We start from the raw sequence: 22,845 nt of genomic DNA, 5'->3' as shown, positions 1-22,845 counted from the left end.
TAAGGCTTTGAGTCTGAGTTATTTCTCAACCCTCTCTGACCACATCAGCATCAGGTACCTGGGGAGGGTAGGTGGGTGATTACCTACTTCTGTGACTTCACAGGCATGAAAAGGGCCCTTATAGACTTCCAAACACTTGGGTCATTGGGCCAATCCCTGGCTCCTCCAGAATCAAGGCAGCATGCACGCCTTTGGAAAAAGAGGGATTACTTTCAAATAAACAAACCAACAAATAATTAGAAACAACAAACATTCCTAATGCCACCTAATTGCCACCAACTGGCAAGCAAAGCATGGACTGCCCCCAAGGCTTTGGTGGCAGGGCCCAGGGGCAGGCTCTCCTCGCTCCTCAGTCTGGCAGTGCTCCGCTAATTCCAACAGCAGGTAGGCTCCTCAGAGGCACCCTGTCGAGCCCAGGAGCTGGGGTGAGACACTCCAGGAGTTTGGGAGAAGGGGCCCACCAGGTGAGATTCCTACAGAGAGATGGGCTGCACCTAATTCTCCCTTCCTAAGGGAAGCCCACCCTGGGAATCCAGGTGTGAATGCCACACAGGCTGACACAGCCCCATCTTTCTAATGGGCAAGGAGCTCTGAGTCCTGTGTGGTTTCCTGAAAATGCTTCATGAACTACTTCCATTAATATATTCCTTCATCTTAAGATTTTTTAAATGAAATGAAACTGCCCTAGAAAGTTACAGACTGGGTCCCTCACCATTACTGATACCTTGGAGTATATGGGTCTTCCCTTGAGTAGATTTTCTGGGAGCTATTCTACTTTCATCCCTTTGTTGAGATCTTACAGGATTTCTTGCCCCAGTTAAATCTCCTGGGGTGGGCAAAGTGTTCAAGAAGCTGGAATGGGGCTGTGGGGCTCCACAAACAAGGCAGGCACCCAGAGGGCCCACCATCGGTACTCAGGGCCTCCCTGGCTTCTGACCTGCAGCTGGGGAGGCAGGGCTGCAGTACTGGAGGGGCATCTCTGTCAGCCTCCTGCAGCACAGCGGCCAGGGACTGGGGGCAGCGATCACTTTGGTGACTAATAACCTAATCATGGAAAATTACAACTTCCTGAGCTAGGTGTATCAGAGGTGGCCACAAAACTCTTTATGATGTGGCCAAAAATTCCTCCTGCCACCACAGCCCTTGAAAATAGGTCAAAGACACCTTCTATGGAACTCTCAAAACAGGGCTTAGCTCACACCATCTACCTCTATGTCATTGTGCTGCAAACACTGGAGGTTTCATGAGAATGCTCTTCACTTCTGTGGTCTGAGTTCAGTCTTGGCTCTGAGCTAGTCATCCATCCTGTCCTACTTGTCTTCCACAAGGGACTGACTGGTCATAAAGGCCATGAAGGAGTCTGCTGTGTGTCCCTGGAAATGTCCGTCGACAGCCTCTCCAAGCAGACGTGTTTCTTCTTGTGTACCAACCAAGACCTATAGGCCTGGCTTCATCTCCCAAGCTATACCTCAACACAAAGCAGAGCAAGGGGTAGACTAAGAACTGGCAGAGACTTACACGTGGCTTTCCAGAGGTCCCAGTTTGTGGTAGGGGTTCATGAGGCTGGCTGCTGTCTAGATGAGACCTGCAGAATGAGCCCTTCTCCCTGAATGCTGGGCATCCTGTCAGTACTATGGAGCAGGGTCAGCTCCTCGCCTGGCTGTCTCCAATGCTACCTGAGTGAAGCTATGTAACCCTGGGACATCTCTCTTAGCATGCTGAGATTTGGCTGCTTCTTTGATCATGGGAACAGCATTCTCTGGTATAGGGGGTGCTGTGGAAACCCTAGGGAATGGGATAGCAGATTAAAATGGCCTTTGAAGACCCTTGCAGAGGTGACCAGGGAGGCCCAACCTTCTATTTCTTGTGCTCAGGCCTTGGCAGAGACAGAAACCACTAGGCTCCAAGGTCCCCAACCAGTGGGACCTCAACACCAGGAGGACAGAACTCTCAGAGTTCTGTGCCTACTTCTCAGTTTCTTTTGTGTCTGCTGCTATCAGGAGTCCCAATCTACAGGGCTCAATTAGGATGGGATCCTTAGTGTGGCATCTGGGTCAGAAAGCCGCCCCTTCTAAGAGGCTCAGGACAGGGCTGACTGGGAGAAGAGGCCCCACCTAAGTGTCTGCCACCCGAGATTATACTTTTCTTGGCCCAGAAGCCTCATCTGACCTCTGGCCCAGGCCTCAGCCTGGGTTCTACGGGTGGACATCTCTGTCCTAACAAGATCCTTGGGAGCCTTGAGGCAGTTCTCTTCCAGGGATAAGAGGTCCTGTGTCTGCTTGGCCTAGAGTCAGGCCTGAGCTGAGTCACAGGACTCTGCCTGGTGTTCAAGGCCAAAAACAATGACTTACACATTCTGAAATCCAGGAAAAATCAGCACTGGCTTTCTACCCAAGAGCCCTGCCCAGCCAGGCATGAGCTCACCCAGCTAGACAGTGAAAAGGACAGTGGGAAACTGCCTATCCCCTGTAGGCAAGAGGAGCAGGGGGCTGAGCCTTGAGCCTGAAACCAACCCTGAAAGATTGTTTAAAAACCCCATATCAACTCATCTAAAATTAGCTTTCAGCATCTAAATCACTTCCTGTTACAGAAACCACAGGCCTGATGCTTCAGTCATCACCCTGCCTGCCTCTAGGGGTGGGGTAGGTGAGGTAGGAGTGCTGCACACAAAAAACAGTGACAATCCAAAAGTGACACAGCAGTCAGGAACCCCTTTTCCCCCTGCTGCAGAAAGGATATCTAAGTAGGACCCTATAATGGTGTTGTTGTGGGGACCAGAGCCAACATGAACATGCATGTGCATGCATGCAAATATGCACACATATGCACATTCCCCTGCACACACACTACACACGGGCCAGAGATTTCTCCACTGCCACAGAGAGACTGCCGCATGGACAGCCCAAGCACGTTTCCATTGTGCCCCTTCTGAGCACAGGACTCACCAAGAGAGGACGGCAAGTGTCTGGCCTGCTTGGAGCTTCTGCATCTGTTTCCACTTCTCTTGCAGCCCTGGTTACTTTATGCCTAATTGGCTGTGAGCGAGGTTAGCCCAGCACTTGGCACTTGGCTCTCACTCATTGTTTCAGCCAACATTGCCAAGTGTTTCCTGTGTGCAGAAAACCAGGCGGTGGCCGGATCGAGGATGTGGAGTAAGTCAGAGGCCATCCCTGTACACCAACAACTGAAGTTGAAGGAACAATCTGAATCTCTAAACCAGACATGTCCAATCTTTTGGTTTCCCTGGGCCACATTGGAAGACTTGTCTTGGGCCACACATAAAATTCACTACACTAACGATAGCCGATGAGCCAAAAAAAAAAAAAAAAAAAAAAATCTCATAATATTTTAAGAAAGTTTACCAATTTACCAATTTATGTTGGGTCACATTCAAAGCTGTCCTGGGTAGTATCCAGCCTGTGAGTCACGGATTGGACAAGCTTGCCTAAACCTTCCAGAGAGCTCTGTTCTTCCTACTGCCTCAAGCTAAGCCCTGATCCAAACCTGAGACCTGGATTGAAGGATGCCAGCATCTGTGCACAGATAAACTGCAGCAGCAGAAGGAAGACACTGATCATTTGTCACAACTTGGCGAGTCATAAATAGTGCCACCTAAACCATGAGACAAACTGGGGGTGCACCTGGAAACCAGGTATCCCCCCTCAAGGGCATGGGCTTTTGTATTATAGGTCTGCTGCTATTCTCCCAGTACCCTCAATGGCACATGTCACATAGAAGAGTCTCAGTAAATACCTGGTGGGTGACAGAATGGAGGTGGGTGATTCTGTTGATGAGCAGCCTGGCACCGATGAGCATGGAGTATCTGCCAGGATGGTGCTATGTCTCTGTCCATCCACTGTATGGTTACAAGACCTCCAGGTACCTGGGATCCCTCAGTCCTCACAGATCAGCTCCCAACCTGGGCACAAAAGACAATGTATGTTGAGTGTTGTTTCTGACATGAGACTACTGGGACAGTAGGTGCCTGCCTGCTCCAGTAGGAGGGATCCCACTACTCTGTCACTGGATGGCCTTGGTTGCAGTGGTTTCCTCACCAAAGCACAATGACCCTTCAGTGGCGTCACCTTCAGCAAGTTAAAGGCCTGGCCTGAAATAGGCGTCTTCTATAAGAAAGACAGAGTTGTGTCCATTACGCCTCTCTTGCTGCTTCCTGGTAAAGGGACCCAGGCATCCCTGGGTGACTGGAATGTCTGGTGACCACTTCCATCCACCCCCATTAGCTGCTGCTAAGGTACACATGAAGTGTCTTAGGTTCCCAGAAAGAGAACCCCTGTTGAACAGTAACAAGCTCCAGCACGGGGTGCTAATGATTTATCTGCCTTCACATTTGAGTGTGCTTTCTTGGAAGTGATGGAGAATCTTCAGCCTGAAGATGTGGAGGTGCATGGAGAGTCCTGAGCTCCCCATAGGCTGCTTAGGTGTAACTAAGAAGGGAGCTGTGAGCATATCTGGCTGCCCAGCTCCCACAGCAAGCAGGGTCCACCAGTATTGACATGGCTCTTATCTGAGTGATAAGCTCAGCGATAAGCCCTGGACCAACAAGGCCAGGGCTCTGTCCACAAAGCTAAACTAGTATGGGGACTTGGCAGTTGTCCCTGTCAGGTGAGTGGTAAGCACTTTCACATAGACTAGACATATTTTCCCAAGGCCTGCTTTAAGTCAGGCCTTATCTGGGCACTGAGGATATAATTAGGAAGAAGATAAAAGTCTGTCTCTCAACAATGGCATATTCCACTGAGGGAGACAGGTAACTATAATACCATATTGCAAGCACAAAACTAGAGAGGTGTTAGAAAAAGACAGACATGGTGCTCTGGGTGCACAGAGAAGGAACATGCCACACAGCCTGGAGGCTAGGCACAGTTTTGGTGAAAATTTTTACTGAGGTAGAACTCAGTAGGACTAAGACACTACCAAATTGAATTAAAAGAATAACAGATCATGATCAAGCAGGGTTGTTCCCAGGAATGCAAATTTGATTATGGAAAATCTACCAATGTACTTCTCCACAGTAATGGGTTAATCAAAATATGATCATCTCAACAGAAACATCCGTTTATGAGAAAAATTCTTTGTCTACTAGGACTACTGGGGAGCATCCTTAATAAGATCCAGAATTATACCAGAAACCGGCTGGGTGCAGTGGCTCATGCCTATAATCCCAGCACTTTGGGAGACAGGCAGATCACTTGAGGTCCAGAGTTCGAGACCAGCCTGGCCAACATAGTGAAACCCCATCTCTACTAAAAATACCAAAAAAAAAAAAAAAAAAAAAAAAAAATTAGCTGGGCATGGGAGTGTGTGCCTGTAATCTCAGCTACTCCAGAGGCTGAGGCACAAGAATTGCTTGAACCTGGGAGGTGGAGGTTTCAATGAGCCAAGATTGCACCACTGCACTATGGCCTGGGCGACAAACTGAGACTCTGTCTCAAAAAAAAAAAAAAAAAAAAAAAGCTGGGCGCAGTGGCTCTCACCTGTATAATCCCTGAACTTTGGGAGGCCAAGGCGGGTGGATCACTTGCGGTCAGGAGTTCGAGACCAGCTTGGCCAACACGGGGAAACCCCATCTGTACTAAAAATACAAAAATTAGCCAGATGTCATTGCAGGCACCTATTATCCCAGCTACTCAGGAGGCTGAAGCAGGAGAATAGCTTGAACCCTGGAGGTGGAGGTTGCAGTGAGCCAAGACTGCGCCACCACACTCCAGCCTGGGTGATAGAGCGAGACTCCATCTCAAAAAAAAAAAAAAAGAAAAAAGAAAAGAATTATACCAGTAACCTATAGTAAATATATTTAGTAGTAAAACAGAAGAAATTCCATTAAGTCAAGAACAAGATGATATCTGTTATCAGTGCTAATAAAGTCTGACTATTGAAGTTCCAGCACATGCATCAACATGAGAAAAATTGATGTAGGAATTGAAAAAACCTCAGATAAACTTATTTTGAAATAAATGATGATGATTATCATTATTACTGAATACTTTATGTTCAATGCTTTACTTATCTTAAATCATTTAATCCTCACAACTGGCTTGTGAGGTAGGTATTAGCATTAAACTCATTTTTACAGGGGAAGAAATTAAGTAATAGAGATGTTGAGGTGCTTGGTTATAAGTTTCAGAGCCAGAATTTAAATCCAAGCAGTATGACTTCAGAGTATGTGCTCTTAATCACTATCCTGACGATATGAGACTCTACACAGAAAATCCAAGAGTTAAGATGAACAAACAAAAATTCAGCAGCTTTCTCAAATATCACAAAATCAATTCTCCCCAGTCAGCCTATAAATTATATCCTAATTCTATAAAAATCAAAATCCCTGTAGAACTTCTCATAAAGCCTGACAAATTGATTCTAAAATCCATATGGAAGAATATATCAGATCATTTTGAAGAAAAATGATGGTGGAAGATTTGCCCTATATTATACCAAAATATAAAGCAATAGGAATTAAAACAGAGTGGTGCTGGTATTGCGATAAATGAATAAATCTATAGGCCAGAATGAAGAGTCCAGAAACAGACTCACATTTTTATGGGTTTATGGAGTGACACAAAGTCTAGGTTCAGGAATAGGTGAGAATGTTAACTTGGTTAGTAACAAGTAACAAGGATACTTTTACTTTGGCTTATTCCCGAGGCAGTTAACAATTAAAAGTACAAAGGATATTCCTGAGATGAAGGTGCATGTGGGGGCTGCAGCTCCCCACTGCCTTTCTTGCTTTCTCACAAAGGCATCCCCCAAGTTCAATGGTCTTGGCAGCCTGCATAAAATGAGATGTCCATCATGTCAGAGGAGTCCAGATTTAAGCACTCACTGCCCTTTACAGTCCTTCCTGTGTGAGCACCAGAAACAGCTTACACTACCAAAGAAAGCAAGAACTCTGCTTTTCAGTGAGCCACATTACATAGGTCTAATATGCAAATCCTAGGCCTTAAAAAGTCTTGTTGCCAGTATCTTGGGCAATCTTTCTTTAACTAGTTGTACAGTTTGGGAGTTTACAATTCATGTTTACTCTGGGTCTTTGAGGAAGCAGGCCTGGCCAGGGTCTAACACAACTGGCATTTCATGGCAGTATGAAACGAAGAACCTTTCAATAAACAGCACTGAGGCAACTGTTATTAAATTAGTTAGGAACACTTTCAGATTTAAGTAAGAGAAAACACAATTCAAACTGGTTTAAACAATAAGGAAAGGTAAAGGTATAGAAAGAGATCTGGAAGGATATACACCTAGCTGAGAATTGTGGTTACTTGTAGAAGCTGGAGTAGGGGACGGGGATCAGGGCAGCCAAAGGGCAGCCACTTTATTTAACTTTACAATTTTACAGTCTTAAGACTAAATAACTTTCTTATTTAAAAAAAAAAAAAAGGATGTACTCTTCTTGTAAGATTTGACAAAACAGTATATTCATGTATCATTGGGGTGCTTAAAAAACAAAACAAATTTTTACAGGATCATTAGAAGTCAGCCAAGCAAAGACCAAAGGAGGCTGCTCCCTCTGTAGGAGGCCCTGCTGACCATGGGTGACCTAGCTCCAGATGCCTCTGCTCTCCTGTATATCTCTGCCTAGGCCTCCCTGCCATACTGGTGGGCCTTCCTGGCTCCTCAGGATGGGAGAATGGGTCTCTCACCTGCACCACAGCTAAAGGCCTACAATTATGGGACAGGAAGCAGGTACAAGGTAATAGAGAGCCACAGGGCTAGATGATAAGGGTTCCTCTGTTGAAATAAGTTCAAAGACAGAAAAGAAGGAAGGCCATGGAAGGTCAAGCATTCAGAGTTTGTGTGCCTATCCTCCTGTACTCCCCTCTCTTCTCAGTCATATGCCCACTTCCCGAGGCTGTTTGTTCAGACTTTGAGAGACTGTCCCTTAGCTCACCTTGGGTCTGGGGCACTGGCTAGAACAAGGGCAGGACTAGAGAAAGAAGAATGATCTGGGATACTATCAGGGTCAGAAAAAGGGGTGTGCAGAAGTCAAAACAGAATAGGAGCTGGGAAAGGGCCAGGGGTCTGCATCAGGAGCAGAGGTTCTGTTCACATCCATAGGTAGTAGTGGCAGATGAAACCACTGCCTACCTCTTTCTCCAGCATGGAGCAAAATGTGTTTTACCCACAGGGAGAGCTACCTTAAATCCCATTTCATTTAGCCAAGTCAGAGAGGAAAAAGCCTGCCCACCAGGCCAGGGCAAAGTAACTCACTCTTTCCACTGGAGAAGTTCCAATGGAACTCAAGGCACAGGGCAGAGCCCTCCCAAGGCATGGTCCAGAGGCTGGGCCAAGATGGCTAGGGGTGCTGCTGCTACATCTGCAGGAAATGGAATTCTGGGGGTGGTGTGGTTAAGAAAAAACCCTCTGGTTTTGATAGATCCACTTATAAGTTTACCAAGAAAGTTCAGACCAAAGCATCACCCTCACCTTCCTCCACCCACTCGGCAATGACTTCAGAGAAGAGTTATGAGAACTAAAGTGCTCCATCCCAAGAAAAAGAAGGACTTCCTTTGAGGTTAAGGTATAAAATAACAAATACTACTGCACCTAAGAAGGCCTTTCCAATGCAAGACTTCCCACTCCTACCTTTACAGACTCAGCAGGAACTGGGAAGAAGGTGAGAACATAATTAGGGTCTTAAAAGGAATAGATAAGAAAAGTTTTCTCTGCATCCTTTTATAGCTGAGTAACCTGTCATTAACTGAGATAGCTGCAGAAATGGGTTTGTTTTCTTATTTATGCCAGGCCCAAGGGGCACAATTTGAAAGGGAGGGACTTCTCTGCAAAATAATGTAAGGTACTCGCTTTATTATTGTGGGTAGATAACGGAGCAATTAGGAAAATGCTTTTCCTTCTCCTTGTAAATTTAGAATATCCAATCTGTAAGAATTAATGTGTGTGTGTGTGTGTGCATGTGCACGTACATGTGCACGTGTGCCTGATCTAACAGTTACCAGATGGCCAACTGGAATAATGAAGAAGTTATACTTTCTGTAGTGGCAACAGGGATGTGATAGGAATGTGCCTTGGAGTACCTACATCTACCTTGATAGTCCTGCTGGAATTTGGCAGTATTACTCTAGATTAGCATTATCCAATAGAACTTTCTGTGGTGATCAGAATGTTGTACATCCGCACTGTCCAATATAGAAACTACTAGCACATGTGGCTATTGAAAACCTGAAATATGGTTACAGCAACTGAGAGTTTTAAATTTCTAATTTTATTTAATTTTAATTAATTGGCCATATTTAATTAAATAGCCATATATGGCTAATGGCTACTGTACTGAACAACACAGTTCTAGATTAATTGCTCTGTTTGGGACAGGGTTTACTGAAGGGTAGGAGAGGTTGTGTAGTGGAATTTGGTAGGAGAAAACACTACTATGAGAAACAAAACCCTCATGACAGATGAAGCTAAGAGAAAGCACCATGGCAACATAAAACACATTTGGCACCTCAAGTCTTCTCAAGAATCTGCTCACACACGAAAATCTTGTACAAGTGATATTTTCAGAAAAGCCCAAGGAAAGGTGCAATATTAGTGAAACTGAGTTATATGAAACAAGTCTAGCAAACAGAATAACAGAACAGTGTGATCCAGCTGTTAGCTGGATAAAACCTTCATTTTTGCTCCCATTACTGAGAAGCCCCACTTTGGCAAGTGGCCAAAGGAAACTACGGTTGGAACCATAGTGCACAGTTTTGAAATTTGACTTACCTGTTTTCCATAGACAGGGACCCAGGAAGAAAGAGTGATGAGTTGGAAGAGGCCTCAACTTTCTAACCATGCTGGAAAGTGCTCCCAAGAAGCAGAGAAAGTCATGACATTAAGAAAAACTGAATCCATTAATATGTACTATACATTGAGGTCTGCAGCTGCAGTGTGTCCACCATTTCAGGATAAATGAATCTAGTGTAAGGACCACTGCTAAAAAAGAAAATGAAATTAATGAAGCCATCTCTGCAACTATATCACCAGGTGCAAAAACCTTGCATTTTTGTGTGTGTGAAATACCTTTTTATCTCGTATTGAAATTGCAGCTTTATGTGGGTAGAGGATTGCTAAAAGAAAGGTATAACTGTAGACCCTACTGTGACTTGAGAAAAAGCAGAGTCATTGTATGACAACATAAACCAAAAGGAAGGTGAAGAGGCCAGGTGTACTGGCTCATGACTGTAATCCCAACACTTTGGGAGGCTGAAGCGGGCTGATCACCTGAGGTCAGGAGGGAGTTTGAGACCTGCCTGACTAACATGGTGAAACCCCATCTCTACTAAAAATACAAAAATTAGCTTGGTATGGTGGCACATGCCTTTAATCCCAGGTATTCAGGAGGCTGAGGCACAAGAATCACTTGAACCCAGGAGGTGCAAGTTGCAGTGGGCCGAGATCACACCACTGCACTCCAGCCTGGGAGACAGAGCAAGATTCTGTCTTAAATAAATAAATAGGAAGGTGAAAGATCTAAAGCTGAAAAATGTAATGCCAGCAAAGGATAGTTTGATAATTTTAGAAAGAGGTTCGGCCTTAAAAATATCAAGGTAATAGGAGAAGCAGTTTCTGCTGACCAAAAGCAGGAGAGGGGTTGGTTCCCGGATATCATTAAGAAAATCATTAAGGAGAAAGGATACCTGCCTCAACAGATTTTTAGTACAGACAAAAATGCCCTATTCTGGAAAAAAAAAATTGTCACAAAGGATATTTATTAGTAAGGAACAGAAGCAAGCACTAGCATTGCCCTTATCAATAAAGCTGCTAACTCCCAGTCCTTGCAGGCAAAAGTTATATACCAACTGCCAGTCTCTCAGCTGTACAAGAAGGCCTGGATGATGAAAATCCTTTTTCTGTATTGGTTCCATCAATGCTTTGTCCCTGAGATCAGGAAGTACCTGGTGAGTAAGGGAATGTCTTTAAAAGTTTTTTTGATGTTTGATAATGCCCCTGGCTACCCAGAACCCCACGAGTTCAACAGTGAAGGCATCAAAGTAGTCTACTTAGCCCCAAACATAGTCTCTATTTCAGGCATCCAGGATGCAGAATTCCCCTTTGGAAAACTCTAATATATCTGCCATATCTGACATGCTAGCCAGGTTCAGACTGCAGTAGCCACTAGTAAGTAAACTGTCTGGTGCTGACCTTGTTACTGCTTTGGGGATGGTAGTAATCAGGAGGCTGATCTAGATTGGGGGAAGGGAAGAAATAGAGAAAAGGCAAGCTGGGAGCAGTGGCTCATGCATGTAATACCAGTGCTTTGAGAGGCTGAGGCAGGAGGATCACTTGAGGCCAGGAGTTTGAGACCAGGTTGGGTGACACAGCGAGACCTTGTCTCTACAAGAAAAAACTTTTAATAATTAGCCAGGCATGGTGACGTGTACCTGTAGTCCTAACTACTTGGGAGGCTGGGGAGGAAAGACTGCTTCCTTGAGCCCAGGAGTTTGAGGCTATAGTGAGCTGTGATCACACCACTGCACTCCAGCCTAGGTGAGAGTAAGACCACATTGACAGAGCGAGGGGGTGGGGGAAGGCAGATGGGGTGAAGGCAGAAAAAGACAAAAGGAGACATCTTGCATCAATGGAGCTTTTTAAATAAATTTTTTAACAGCCCTTGTCCTAATACAGAACAGAACTTCTTGAAGCACTTCTAACTATAGTTCTTCCTGACTCAAAGGCGTCCAATACCTTCCTGTAGCCACAACGTAAAGGCCCAAATCCCAAGCTTAGCAATCAAGATGAATGCTCACTGGGCCAGGACCTACGTACTCTATGCCCTGTATGCCTTTTCTACCTCAAATGAACCCGTTTACTTCTCCCACACATGTCATGCTGATTAGGGCCTCTACATCATCTTTATCAGTTACTCCCACTCTCTAGTCCACCCAAACCACATCCTTCCTTTTTCCAACCCTTCTTCAAGATGTAGATAACATTGTCCCTTTTTGGAAGCCTTCCCCAACTATCCAATTTGGAGGAAAGCCCTCCCTTCTTTCAGTACATCTAGATTTCTTCAGAAATCTTTGGTTATTATTTAACTCTTCAAATGGCTAATATCCCCCACTAGATGAAGCCCCTTGTAGGAAGGGCTGTGCTTTTATTATCCCTGTATTTCCCATAGCACCTAGGACAGAGGCATACAGCAATCAGTCAGTATACTTTGATTCATTTCAAGAAATGCATTCTGAGTACCAACTCTGTATCAGAAACCATGCTAAGTGTTCCTGCCTAGCATCATACAGATAACTGAGAGGTGGCTCTAGTTTATAAATACATTCATTTCACCTTCAGACATAGCTAGGCCAGTCTCCATTTCCTCTGACTGTCCAAGGTTGGAGAACCTCCTTTTGATGACAGACAATTCTTTATATCAGACCCGACTCTTGCCTTTATCACAACTCCCACTCCCACGCCACTTGCTTGAGATGTGCAGGGTCACAGATGTCAGCAATATAACAGTCAACAACTCATACAAGGTAATCGCCCTTACTGAGTAAAAGAATAAACAATCAAGAATATTTCAGATATTGATAAATGCTTTGAAGAAAAAATAAAACATAAGGATGACTTAGTGATGGAATGGCTACTTTAGGTGTCAGGGAAGGATTCTCTGAAGAGGTGACAAGTGTACTTAGTCTTCAACGAAAAAAAAGCATTCATCATGGAAAAAAAGCCTTCTAGGTACAGGAACTAGCTACCGCAAAGGCCCTGAGGGAAATGTATAGCATAGTTAAGGAAGAGAAATAAGGTCAGTATGTCTAGAGCACAGTGAGTAAAGAGGAGAGCAGTAGATGAGGTTGGATAAGTATGCTGGGGGCTGCTTATACATATATACGTAAGGCATGATAAGAAGCATAAGTATGAGGGAAGTCGTGAGAGAGCTTTTGGCTGGAAAATACTCCCTTTGGCTGCTGGGTGAACAATAAATTGTTGTAGGGTAAAAGATGAGGCAAGAACACCAAGTAGGAACCTATTTCAGTAGTCTAGAAAATGGATCACAGTAAATATGGACTTGGGTTTTAGCAGTGGATATAGACACAAGCAAATGGATTAAAATAGATGGGCAAAAATACATAAAATAAGCAATCAGAAGCAATAATAGATAATAAATCAGAGGGTTATTTTGCTATGATAATACAGGATGAAGACAAACATTCATAACAATTTCTAGGCTGAATAACAGTTTACAAAATAACTAAAACAACAAGAAATAAAGAAAATTCAAGAAAAAACTGATAAAACAATAATAATGAACATCATTAACGTATTTCTTTCATCAAGACAGAGAAATTGACTATTATTAATAATTAATAAACTTGACTTAAGAGAAACATTAAACACTATAGCACATAAACATTGGATATACATTATGCTTAAAGGATATGAACAGACATTTCTCAAAAGAAGACATTCATACAGCCAACAGACACATGAAAAAATGCTCATCATCACTGGCCATCAGAGAAATGCAAATCAAAACCACAATGAGATACCATCTCACACCAGTTAGAATGGCGATCATTCAAAAGTCAGGAAACAACAGGTGCTGGAGAGGATGTGGAGAAATAGGAACACTTTTACACTGTTGGTGGGATTGTAAACTAGTTCAACCATTATGGAAAACAGTATGGCGATTCCTCAAGGATCTAGAACTAGATGTACCATATGACCCAGCCATCCCATTACTGGGTATATACCCAAAGGATTATAAATTATGCTGCTATAAGGACACATGCACACGTATGTTTACTGCAGCACTATTCACAATAGCAAAGACTTGGAATCAACCCAAATGTCCATCAGTGACAGATTGGATTAAGAAAATGTGGCACATATACACCATGGAATACTATGCAGCCATAAAAAAGGATGAGTTTGTGTCCTTTGTAGGGACATGGATGCAGCTGGAAACCATCATTCTTAGCAAACTATCACAAGAACAGAAAACCAAACACCGCATGTTCTCACTCGTAGGTGGGAACTGAACAATGAGATCACTTGGACTCGGGAAGGGGAACATCACACACCGGGGCCTATCATGGGGAGGGGGGAGGGGGGAGGGATTGCATTGGGAGTTATACCTGATGTAAATGACGAGTTGATGGGTGCAGCACACCAACATGGCACAAGTATACATATGTAGCAAACCTGCACGTTGTGCATATGTACCCTACAACTTGAAGTTTAATAATAATAAATAAATTAAAAAAAAAAAAGTCATAAAAACAACCTCAACAAATTTCTCAAAGCAGAATTTTTATTGCCCATATTCTTTGACCACAATGACATAAGAACAGAAATATTTTCTTTTACAAAAATCTCAATCACCTTAAAAGTTTTTAAAGTTGAATAGGAACAGCTCCAGTCTCCAACTCCCAGCGCGAGCGACACAGAAGACCGGTGATTTCTGCATTTTCAACTGAGGTACTGGGTTCATCTCACTGGGGAGTGCCAGACGATCGGTGCTGGTCAGCTGCTGCAGCCCGACCAGCGAGAGCTGAAGCAGGGCGAGGCATTGCCTCACCTGGAAAGCGCAAGGGGGAAGGGAATCCCTTTTCCTAGCCAGGGGAACTGAGACACACAACACCTGGAAAATCGGGTAACTCCCACCCCAAAACTGCGCTTTAAGCAAACAGGCACACCAGGAGATCATATCCCACACCTGGCCGGGAGGGTCCCACACCCACGGAGCCTCCCTCATTGCTAGCACAGCAGTCTGTGATCTACCGGCAAGGCAGCAGCGAGGCTGGGGGAGGGGCGCCCGCCATTGCTGAGGCTTAAGTAGGTAAACAAAGCTGCTGGGAAGCTCGAACTGGGTGGAGCTCACAGCAGCTCAAGGAAACCTGCCTGTCTCTGTAGACTCCATCTCTGGGGACAGGGCACAGTAAACAATAACAACAGAAAGCTCTGCAGACGCAAACGACTCTGTCTGACAGCTTCGAAGAGAGCAGTGGATCTCCCAACACGGAGGTTGAGATCTGAGAAGGGACAGACTCCCTGCTCAAGTGGGTCCCTGACCCCTGAGTAGCCTAACTGGGAGACATCCCCCACTAGGGGCAGTCTGACACCCCACACCTCACAGGGTGGAGTACATCCCTGAGAGGAAGCTTCCAAAGCAAGAATCAGACAGGTACACTCGCTGTTCAGAAATATTCTATCTTCTGCAGCCTCTGCTGCTGATACCCAGGCAAACAGGGTCTGGAGTGGACCTCAAGCAATCTCCTACAGCTACAACCTACAGCTGAGGATCCTGACTGTTAGAAGGAAAACTATCAAACAGGAAAGACACCTACACCAAAACCCCATCAGTACATCACCATCATCAAAGACCAGAGGCAGATAAAACCACAAAGATGGGGAAAAAGCAGGGCAGAAAAGCTGGAAATTCAAAAAATAAGAGCGCATCTCCCCCGGCAAAGGAGCGCAGCTCATCGCCAGCAACGGATCAAAGCTGGACAGAGAATGACTTCGACGAGATGAGAGAAGAAGGCTTCAGTCCATCTAATTTCTCAGAGCTAAAGGAGGAATTACGTACCCAGCGCAAAGAAACTAAAAATCTTGAAAAAAAAAGTGGAAGAATTGATGGCTAGAGTAATTAATGCAGAGAAGCTCACAAACGAAATGAAAGAGACGAAAACCATGGCACGAGAAATACGTGACAAATGCACAAGCTTCAGTAACCGACTCGATCAACTGGAAGAAAGAATGTCAGCGATTGAGGATCAAATGAATGAAATGAAGCGAGAAGAGAAACCAAAAGAAAAAAGAAGAAAAAGAAATGAACAAAGCCTGCAAGAAGTATGGGATTATGTAAAAAGACCAAATCTACGTCTGATTGGGGTGCCTGAAAGTGAGGGGGGAAAATGGAACCAAGTTGGAAAACACTCTTCAGGATATCATCCAGGAGAACTTCCCCAACCTAGTAGGGCAGGCCAACATTCAAATCCAGGAAATACAGAGAACGCCGCAAAGATACTCCTCGAGAAGAGCAACTCCAAGACACATAATTGCCAGATTCACCAAAGTTGAAATGAAGGAAAAAATCTTAAGGGCAGCCAGAGAGAAAGGTCGGGTTACCCACAAAGGGAAGCCCATCAGACTAACAGCAGATCTCTCGGCAGAAACTCTTCAAGCCAGAAGAGAGTGGGGGCCAATATTCAACATTCTTAAAGAAAAGAATTTTAAACCCAGAATTTTATATCCAGCCAAACTAAGTTTCATAAGTGAAGGAGAAATAAAATCCTTTACAGATAAGCAAATGCTTAGAGATTTTGTCACCACTAGGCCTGCCTTACAAGAGACCCTGAAGGAAGCACTAAACATGGAAAGGAACAACCGGTACCAGCCATTGCAAAAACATGCCAAAATGTAAAGACCATCAAGGCTAGGAAGAAACTGCATCAACTAACGAGCAAAATAACCAGTTAATATCATCATGGCAGGATCAAGTTCACACATAACAATCTTAACCTTAAATGTAAATGGACTAAATGCTCCAATTAAAAGACACAGACTGGCAAACTGGATAAAGAGTCAAGACCCATCAGTCTGCTGTATTCAGGAGACCCATCTCACACGCAGAGACATACATAGGCTCAAAATAAAGGGATGGAGGAAGATTTACCAAGCAAATGGAGAACAAAAAAAAGCGGGGGTTGCAATACTAGTCTCTGATAAAACAGACTTTAAACCATCAAAGATCAAAAGAGACAAGGCCATTACATAATGGTAAAGGGATCAATTCAACAGGAAGAGCTAACTATCCTAAATATATATGCACCCAATACAGGAGCACCCAGATTCATAAAGCAAGTCCTTAGAGACTTACAAAGAGACTTAGACTCCCATACAATAATAGTGGGAGACTTCAACACTCCACTGTCAACATTAGACAGATCAATGAGACAGAAAGTTAACAAGGATATCCAGGAATTGAACTCATCTCTGCAGCAAGCAGACCTAATAGACATCTATAGAACTCTCCACCCCAAATCAACAGAATATACATTCTTCTCAGCACCACATCGTACTTACTCCAAAATTGACCACGTAATTGGAAGTAAAGCACTCCTCAGCAAATGTACAAGAACAGAAATTATAACAAACTGTCTCTCAGACCACAGTGCAATCAAATTAGAACTCAGGACTAAGAAACTCAATCAAAACCGCTCAACTACATGGAAACTGAACAACCTGCTCCTGAATGACTACTGGGTACATAATGAAATGAAGGCAGAAATAAAGATGTTCTTTGAAACCAATGAGAACAAAGATACAACATACCAGAATCTCTGGGACACATTTAAAGCAGTGTGTAGAGGGAAATTTATAGCACTAAATGCCCACAAGAGAAAGCAGGAAAGATCTAAAATTGACACTCTAACATTGCAATTAAAAGAACTAGAGAAGCGAGAGCAAACACATTCGAAAGCTAGCAGAAGGCAAGAAATAACTAAGATCAGAGCAGAACTGAAGGAGATAGAGACACAAAAAACCCTCCAAAAAATCAATGAATCCAGGAGTTGGTTTTTTGAAAAGATCAACAAAATTGACAGACCACTAGCAAGACTAATAAAGAAGAAAAGAGAGAAGAATCAAATCGACGCAATTAAAAATGATAAAGGGGATATCACCACCGACCCCACAGAAATACAAACTACCATCAGAGAATACTATAAACACCTCTACGCAAATAAACTGGAAAATCTAGAAGAAATGGATAATTTCCTGGACACTTACACTCTTCCAAGACTAAACCAGGAAGAAGTTGAATCCCTGAATAGACCAATAGTAGGCTCTGAAATTGAGGCAATAATTAATAGCCTACCAACCAAATAAAGTCCAGGACCAGATGGATTCACAGCTGAATTCTACCAGAGGTACAAGGAGGAGCTGGTACCATTCCTTCTGAAACTATTCCAATCAATAGAAAAAGAGGGAATCCTCCCTAACTCATTTTATGAGGCCAACATCATCCTGATACCAAAGCCTGGCAGAGACACAACAAAAAAAGAGAATTTTAGACCAATATCCCTGATGAACATCGATACAAAAATCCTCAATAAAATACTGGCAAACCGGATTCAGCAGCACATCAAAAAGCTTATCCACCATGATCAAGTGGGCTTCATCCCTGGGATGCAAGGCTGATTCAACATTCGCAAATCAATAAACATAATCCAGCATATAAACAGAACCAAAGACAAGAACCACATCATTATCTCAATAGATGCAGAAAAGGCTTTTGACAAAATTCAACAGCCCTTCATGCTAAAAACGCTCAATAAATTCGGTATTGATGGAACGTACCTCAAAATAATAAGAGCTATTTATGACAAACCCACAGCCAATATCATACTGAATGGGCAAAAACTGGAAAAATTCCCTTTGAAAACTGGCACAAGACAGGGATGCCCTCTCTCACCACTCCTATTCAACATAGTGTTGGAAGTTCTGGCTAGGGCAATCAGGCAAGAGAAAGAAATCAAGGGGATTCAGTTAGGAAAAGAAGAAGTCAAATTGTCCCTGTTTGCAGACGACATGATTGTATATTTAGAAAACCCCATTGTCTCAGCCCCAAATCTCCTTAAGCTGATAAGCAACTTCAGCAAAGTCTCAGGATACAAAATTAATGTGCAAAAATCACAAGAATTCCTATACACCAAGAACAGACAAACAGAGAGCCAAATCAGGAATGAACTTCCATTCACAATTGCTTCAAAGAGAATAAAATACCTAGGAATCCAACTTACAAGGGATGTAAAGGACCTCTTCAAGGAGAACTACAAACCACTGCTCAGTGAAATCAAAGAGGACACAAACAAATGGAAGAACATACCATGCTCATGGATAGGAAGAATCAATATCGTGAAAATGGCCATACTGCCCAAGGTAATTTATAGATTCAATGCCATCCACATCAAGCTACTAATGAGCTTCTTCACAGAATTGGAAAAAACTGCTTTAAAGTTCATATGGAACCAAAAAAGAGCCCGCATCTCCAAGACAATCCTAAGTCAAAAGAACAAAGCTGGAGGCATCACGCTACCTGACTTCAAACTATACTACAAGGCTACAGTAACCAAAACAGCATGGTACTGGTACCAAAACAGAGATATAGACCAATGGAACAGAACAGAGTCCTCAGAAATAATACCACACATCTACAGCCATCTGATCTTTGACAAACCTGAGAGAAACAAGAAATGGGGAAAGGATTCCCTATTTAATAAATGGTGCTGGGAAAATTGGCTAGCCATAAGTAGAAAGCTGAAACTGGATCCTTTCCTTACTCCTTATATGAAAATTAATTCAAGATGGATTAGAGACTTAAATGTTAGACCTAATACCATAAAAATCCTAGAGGAAAACCTAGGTAGTACCATTCAGGACATAGGCATGGGCAAAGACTCCATGTCTAAAACACCAAAAGCAACGGCAGCAAAAGCCAAAATTGACAAATGGGATCTCATTAAACTAAAGAGCTTCTGCACAGCAAAAGAAACTACCATCAGAGTGAACAGGCAACCTACAGAATGGGAGAAAATTTTTGCAATCTACTCATCTGACAAAGGGCTAATATCTAGAACCTACAAAGAACTCAAACAAATTTACAAGAAAAAAACAAACAACCCCATCAAAAAGTGGGCAAAGGATATGAACAGACATTTCTCAGAAGAAGACATTCATACAGCCAACAGACACATGAAAAAATGCTCATCATCACTGGCCATCAGAGAAATGCAAATCAAAACCACAATGAGATACCATCTCACACCAGTTAGAATGGCGATCATTCAAAAGTCAGGAAACAACAGGTGCTGGAGAGGATGTGGAGAAATAGGAACACTTTTACACTGTTGGTGGGATTGTAAACTAGTTCAACCATTATGGAAAACAGTATGGCGATTCCTCAAGGATCTAGAACTAGATGTACCATATGACCCAGCCATCCCATTACTAGGTATATACCCAAAGGATTATAAATTATGCTGCTATAAAGACACATGCACACGTATGTTTATTGCAGCACTATTCACAATAGCAAAGACTTGGAATCAACCCAAATGTCCATCAGTGACAGATTGGATTAAGAAAATGTGGCACATATACACCATGGAATACTATGCAGCCATAAAAAAGGATGAGTTTGTGTCCTTTGTAGGGACATGGATGCAGCTGGAAACCATCATTCTCAGCAAACTATCACAAGAACAGAAAACCAAACACCGCATGTTCTCACTCATAGGTGGGAACTGAACAATGAGATCACTTGGACTCGGGAAGGGGAACATCACACACCGGGGCCTATCATGGGGAGGGGGGGAGGGGGGAGGGATTGCATTGGGAGTTATACCTGATGTAAATGACGAGTTGATGGGTGCAGCACACCAACATGGCACAAGTATACATATGTAGCAAACCTGCACGTTGTGCACATGTACCCTACAACTTGAAGTTTAATAATAATAAATTAATTAAAAAAAAAAAAAAGTTTTTAAAGTCACTAAATAACTTTGGGTCAAAGAAGAAATCAAAATTGCAAATGAATAAAAGCAAACATCAATTGGCATTGTATATAGTAGAACATATGAAATAGATATAGTAAAATAGAGAGAGCTGGCAAGATGGCCAAATAGGAACAGCTCCAGTCTGCAGCTCCCAGCGAAATCAATACAGAAGGCGGGTGATTTCTGCATTTCCAACTGAGGTACCCAGTTCATCTCACTGGGACTGGTTGGACCGTGGGTGCAGCCCACGGAAGGTAAGCAGAAGCAGGTGGGGCATCGCCTCACCCAGGAAGCGCAAGGGGTCAAGGAATTATCTCCCCTACCCAAGGGAAGCTGTGAGGAACTGTGCCATGAGGAACGGTTACTGGCCCAGATACTGCACTTTTCCCACGGTCTTCGCAACCCACAGACCAGGAGATTCCCTCTGGTGCCTATGCCACCAGGGTTCTGGGTTTCAAGCACAAAACTGGGCAGCCGTTCAGGAGACACTGAGCTAGCTGCAGGACTTTTTTTTTCCATACCCCAGTGGCACCTGGAATGCCAGTGAGACAGAACTGGTCACTCCCCTGGAAAGGGGGCCGAAGCCAGGGACCCAAGTGGTCAGGCTTCGTGGGTCTCACCTCCACAGAGCCCAGCAAGCTAAGATCCACTGCCTTGAAATTCTCACTGCCAGCACAGTAGTCTGAGGTCAACTTGGGATGCTCGAGCTTGGTGGGGGGAGGGGCGTCCACCACTGCTGAGGCTTGAGTAGGTGGTTTTACCCTCACAATGTAAACAAAGCCACCTGGAAGTTCAAACTGGGTGGAGCCCTCCACAGCTCAGCAAGGCCGCTGTGACCAGACTGCCTCTCTACATTCCCTCTCTGGGCAAGGCACCTCTGAAAAAAAGGCAGCAGCTCCAATCAGGGGCTTACAGATAAAACCCCCATCTCCCTGGGACAGAGAACCTGGAGGAAGGGGCGGCTGTGCGTGCAGCTTCATCAGACTTAAATGTCCCTGCCTGACAGCTCTGAAAAGCGCAGATCTCCCAGCACAGCACTGGAGCTTTGCTAAGGGTCAGACTGCCTCCCCAAGTGGGGCCCTGACCTCCATGTATCCTGATTGGGAGAAACCTCCCAGTAGGGCCCAACAGACACTTCGTATAGGAAAGCTCTGGCTGGCATCTCTGGCAGGTGCCCTTCTGGGATGAAGCTTCCAGAGGAAGGAAGAGGCAGCAATCTTTGCTGTTCTGCAGCCTCCACCGGTGATACCCAAGCAAACAGGGTCTGGAATGGACTTCCAGAAAACTACAGCAGACCTGCAGCAGAGGGCCCTGACTGTTAGAAGGAAAACTAACAGAGACCCCATCTGAAGGTCACCTACATCAAAGATGAAAGGTAGATAAATCCACGAAGATGGGGAGAAACCAGCGCAAAACCGCTGAAAATTCCAAAAACCAAAACACCTCTTCTCCTCCAAAGGATCACAACTTCTCACCAGCAAGAGAATAAAACTGGACAGAGAATGAGTTTGATGAATTGACAAAAGTAGGCTTCAGAAGGTGGGTAATAACAAACTCATCTGAGCTAAAGGAGCATGTTCTAACCCAATGCAAGGAAGCTAAGGACCTTGAAAAAAAGTTAGATGAATTGCTGACTAGAATAACCAGTTTAGAGAAGAACATAACGTGATAGAGCAGAAAAACACCGCACAGGAACTTCTTGAAGCATACACAAGTATCAATAGCTGAATCTATCAAGCAGAAGAAAGGATATCAGAGACTGAAGATCAACTTAATGAAATAAAGTAAGAAGACAAGATCAGAGAAAAAAGAATAAAAAGGAACGAACAAAGCCTACAAGAAATACGGGACTATGTGAAAAGACCAAACCTACATCTGATTGGTGTACCTGAAAGTGATGGGGAGAATGGAATCAAGTTGGAAAACACTCTTCAGGGTATTATCCAGAAGAACTTCCCCAACCTAGCAGGACAGGTCAACATTAAAATTCAGAAAATACAGAGAACACCACAAAGATACTCCTTGAGAAGAGCAACTCCAAGACACATAATCTATAGATTCACCAAGGTTGAAATGAAGGAAAAAATGTTAAGGGCAGCCAGAGAGAAAGTTTGGGTTACCCACAAAGGGAAGCCCATCAGACTAACAGCAGATCACTCTGCAGAAACCCTACAAGCTAGAAGGGAGTAGGAGCTAATATTCAACATTCTTTTTTATTTTATTTTATTTATTTATTTTTTTATTATTATACTTTAAGTTCTAGGGTACATGTGCATAACATGCAGGTTTGTTACATATGTATACTTGTGCCATGTTGGTGTGC

Source organism: Chlorocebus sabaeus, chromosome 23, assembly GCF_047675955.1.
Source record: "Chlorocebus sabaeus isolate Y175 chromosome 23, mChlSab1.0.hap1, whole genome shotgun sequence".
Lineage (NCBI taxonomy): Eukaryota > Metazoa > Chordata > Mammalia > Primates > Cercopithecidae > Chlorocebus > Chlorocebus sabaeus.
The sequence above is the reverse complement of the archived record's forward strand: the minus strand, read 5'-3'. Positions refer to the sequence as shown.